This window comes from Silene latifolia, chromosome 4 (genome assembly GCF_048544455.1).
Source record: "Silene latifolia isolate original U9 population chromosome 4, ASM4854445v1, whole genome shotgun sequence".
Classification (NCBI taxonomy): Eukaryota; Viridiplantae; Streptophyta; class Magnoliopsida; order Caryophyllales; family Caryophyllaceae; genus Silene; species Silene latifolia.
In genome coordinates this window covers 79,814,944-79,819,675 of record NC_133529.1, presented here as the reverse complement: position 1 = coordinate 79,819,675, position 4,732 = coordinate 79,814,944, and the positions used below count along the sequence as shown (strand labels likewise).

The 4,732-nt window shown below is 41.4% G+C and overlaps 1 non-coding gene across 1 annotated transcript; it reads right to left on the bottom strand.

The window, feature by feature from the left end:
- Nucleotides 1–443: 443 nt before the first annotated feature.
- Nucleotides 444–550, bottom strand: LOC141654247 (small nucleolar RNA R71). Its single transcript, XR_012547809.1, has one exon. It is a non-coding gene; the product is annotated as a small nucleolar RNA R71 (small nucleolar RNA).
- Nucleotides 551–4,732: the final 4,182 nt, after the last annotated feature.

Genomic DNA, 4,732 nt, shown 5'->3' with positions numbered 1-4,732 from the left:
AGTTTGTCAATCCTTTCGCAATAGAAGGAGAAGAGAACCCATTAAACAATACCACACAAAATCCACCTACAATGCCTAAATTCTCGTCACACTCTATACCCACCGAGGAGGATCTACCAAATGGTACTCCTACACCGCAACATCTCACCGGAAACTTTATTGCCAAATCCGTCTTCATCCAACTAGTTGAGAGGAGCCAATTCGGGGGAATGCCTAGTGAGGACCCTCATTCTCATATGGAAACCTTTTGCGATTATTGTGAAGCTATCTCTCAAACGGGCGTGACTCAAGACCAAATAAGATGGGTCTTATTTCCTTTTTCGTTAATCGGCACCGCAAATCAATGGTTGAAGGGCCTTGATAAGGCCACCCTTGGAATAGATTCTTGGAAGAAGTTAGCTCTAGCTTTCTACAAAATATTCTACCCACCGGAAAAGACCAACATGCTAAGAGCTCAAATTACGGGTTTTAAGCAAAGGGATGAAGAATCTTTGTATGAAGCTTGGGAGCGGTTCAAAGGTATTTGTCGCTCATGTCCTCACCATGGACTTAGCGAATGGTTTTTAGTGCAACAATTTTGGAATGGTTTATATGAAGATTCAAGGAACATTCTCAATATGGGATCAAATGGAATGTTCACCGAAGTTGATGACAATCAAACATGGAACAAGATTGAGGAAATGGCGGTCCATAATTCACAATATAGTAGACCTCGCAAGGCTACTAGAGGAGGAAAGCATGAAGTGGACTCCGTTACTCAATTGGGTGCTCAACTTAGTGTTCACATTGACACAATCAACTTGAAGTTTGAACAAGCTATGGCTAGACTTGAGGAAAACTCAAAAACATCAAAGCATCATGTCAATGCCATGACGGCATCCTCATCAATCCCAAGTGGGATATGTGAGAATTGTGGAACTTTGGGTCATGACCCAAGTGAGTGTAGGGGAACAACCGAACAAGTTAATGCTTTCCAAGCTTACAAAAGTGGTACCCCTTATTCAAATTTTTACAATGAAAACACCAAGTTCCATCCAAATCTCTCATACAAAAGCCAAAATGTTCAAAACCCTCAAACAACATACACTCCACCACCCATGAGAAATCAAAATCAAAGACCCTTTTACAATCAAAACAAAGGTTACCAAAATCAAAATCCATACAATCACCAAAATGACCAAGGTTTTGATGTCCAAAAAGCGGTCCTCCAAATGCAAAAGAATCAACAAGAATTTTTCACTCAAATGCAAAAAGATAGCCAAGCAAAAGACACCACCATCAACAACATTCTAGCTCACACCAAGATGTTGGAAACACAATTGACTCAACTAGCATCCTCAAGCTCACAAAGACAAAAGGGGCAATTACCACCTCAAAGTAATCCCCCTAGACATGAAACGGTTAGTGCCATTCACTTGAGAAGTGGTACAAGATATGAGGCACCGAAGAAGCAAGTTGAGGATGAAGTTTTGGAAGCTAGTGAAAAGGAAGAAATTGTGCAAAACTCCAAAGATGGAGAATCATCAAGAGAAGAAAGTTCAAAGAAAAATGAAGACAAGGCCAAAGAAAAGGAGCCCATTGTGATTAGACTTCCTTTTCCAAGTCGTCAAGCCAAGCCCAAATTTGATGATCAACTTGGAAAGTTCATGGAAATTGTGAAGAAATTAGAAGTCTCAATTCCTTTCACGGAATTAATCAATCACGTTCGGGCCTATGCAAAGTACATGAAAGATATCCTCACAAAGAAGAAGTCGATCCGGAAACATGAGACTATCGCCTTCACTAAGGTGAGTAGTGCAATACTTCAAGGGAGTTCACCTCCAAAGTTAAAGGATCCGGGAAGCTTCTCAATACCGTGTACCATTGGCGACACGACGATCAACAAAGCCTTATGTGATCTAGGGGCTAGTGTGAGTGTCATGCCGTACTCGGTAAGTAAAAGGTTGGGAATGGGAGAGCTTAAATGCACCAATATCACTCTTCAAATGGCCGATAGATCGACGAAGACACCATTAGGGATATGGGAAGATGTCCCCGTGCGAATTGGGAAGTTTTTCATCGCGGTGGACTTTGTCATTGTTGATATGGAGGAAGATTCCAACATTCCAATCATCTTAGGAAAACCTTTCCTACACACCGCGGGTGCGGTGATTGATGTGAAACATGGAGAGCTCACTCTAGAAGTGGGAGATGAAAGCATAACTTTTAATCTTGACAAGACCATGAGAGCTCCTCGTTTGCATGAGCCATGTTTCATGATTGATCATTATAGCCGGAAAGATGAAAGGAAGAAATCGGAACTCCAATGGAGGAAGAAAGTTGAAGATGCTCCATTCAAAGAGCAAGTGAATTGTGACAAGGAGAGCTTGCAAAGCTCATCAAAATCAACCAAGGAAGAAGAGGATGGCCTCATTGGCCAAGAGAAGAAATTGGGAGAGTTGTCTCCATCTAAGCAAGAGATTTTCAATGATCAACTCAATGAAGTTTGTGGTCTTTGGGACGACGAATTTGAAGGGATCTTTAATCCCTACATTGGGCATGCCATCGATCATGATCAACAACAAGGGGCACGGTCTATTGAGGACCTCTACCATAACAATGAACAAGCTTTTGACTATTTCTTCAAGGTGTTGAGCAACATCAACAACACCTTGAACATGCCCCCTTGACATCTCATCAAGAATGAGAGTTTGGTGGAGTCCTCCCTAAACCACCACTTGTAAATATTTCTAACTCCCTAACTTACATTTCAATTCTCGTATTGCATTTTTGTCATTTTTGGATTTTTATTTACTTTGATCAAAATAATTGTCATGTAAGAGAGAAGTGAGGGAGGGACTAACAATTTCAATTGATGTGTAGTGCTTTGCCTTAGTGTGGGGATGGCAATTGCCTAGGCTATTCATGCCTTAGTAGTGCCCCCACAATGAAGAACACAAGATTTGAAAGAAAGAAAGAAAGAATGATAAGGGATTGCGTTTGTGCACGGGTGGAGCTGAACACGTGTACAACAGAGAAGAATCCGAGCGGATTCCTGAGAATCCGCCCGTCTGCAGCAAATCCGAGCGTCCCCGCCGAGAAGACGCCTGTCTGAGCCGAGCTGAAATTGCAAATTTCTTGATCGTTGAAGAATCCGAGCGGATTTTCGGAAAGACGCCCGTCTCACAGAATCCGTCCGTCTTTTATACAAGACGCCCGTCTTGAAGCTGAAGAAAACAAAGAAAAATCTCTGGACTGAAATCCGTCCGTCCTGCACCAAATCCCCCCGTCCCTCAACAGAAGAATCCGAGTGGATTCCCCAGAATCCGCCCGTCTCTAGGCGGGATTTTGAAAATTTTGAAGCTGCCGAATCCGCACAGATTGCGCCCAATCCGCACGGATTGTCCCTGCGTTCTGAAATTGTCGACTTCTTTATAACCCACCCCACCTTCATTCATTCATTCATTCATTCACAAACACTACCCTAAACATCAAAACCCTCATCCTCTCCATCACAAAAACAAAAACCCTCAACAAAATCCACCAAAATCAAATCAAACCATCCTTCAAACAACAAATCAATAACTCCATCTTCAATAACAATCAAAACCAAGAACAAAATCTTCAACCTTTGAGTCGATTTTTGATTTCATAAAGGCAAAGCCTTTCACCTTCAAATCGATTTGGGCATTCTACAAATTGAAGATTTTTGATTATTTTCTTGGTTAGTTCATCAAATGGCAAGGACAAAGGGTGCAACAAAGGCAACAAAGGCACCAAAGGCAAAGGCTCTCTCTCAAAGGCAAAAAGCTCTCCAAACAAAGAAAGCTTTGGCAATGGTGGTAGCAACACCAAATTTGGAAGTGCAACAACAACAACAACAAACTTCTATGGGAGCATCACCTTCTACTCCGGTAATCGATCAACTCTTGCATTATCCGGAGGTAACTTTTATTTCCGATACCCATAGAAAGACATTTGCCAAGTTTGCTATGAAATCAATTCAATCCACCAAATTCATATGTAAAGATGCTTTGGAGAAATTGGGTGTTCTTGAACAAACAAAAGCCTTTTTCAATGCCATGGGTTTGAAGAAATTGTTTGAAACAAAGGAAGTAACATATCCCTCCCTTGTCTTAGAATTCTTAAGTTCTTTAAAAGTCACCAAAGTTGAGAATAGGGAAAATCTTGAGTTTCGTCTAGCTAACATTAGTAGACGCATTACCTTTTCGGAATTGGGTGAAATTTTGGGTCTTAGCGATGAAGAGAAATATCATAAGCAATATGGGAAGTATGACCCCGAGCCTCTTTGGGAGGCAATCTCCGGGAAGAAATTTGATGATTTTCATGCTTGTCGTGCTCTTTTGGTTCATCATCCGGGCATAAGAGTATGGCACAAAGTTGTGGGAAATACCATAATTGCTAGGAAAGACACCAATCATTTCACAAGACTTGATTTTATTCTCCTTGAATCGGCTTTGAATATTGGAAGAATTCATACCAAGCCTTACAATTCTTTGAGGCTATTGGTTGATAGATGGCTCCATGTTGATAGTGGGAAGAAGGGTACAACCGTTATTGTTAATGGCGGCCTAGTCACGGTCCTAGACAAGCACTTTGATCCTAATTTCAATAAGGATAGCAAGTACAAGGCTAAGGAAGGTGGCCATCTTATTGATATGTCTATCATGATTAACAAGTTCAAGTGGGTTGCTCACAATCCCCTTGACACCAAGTATGGGTGGCTTACTAG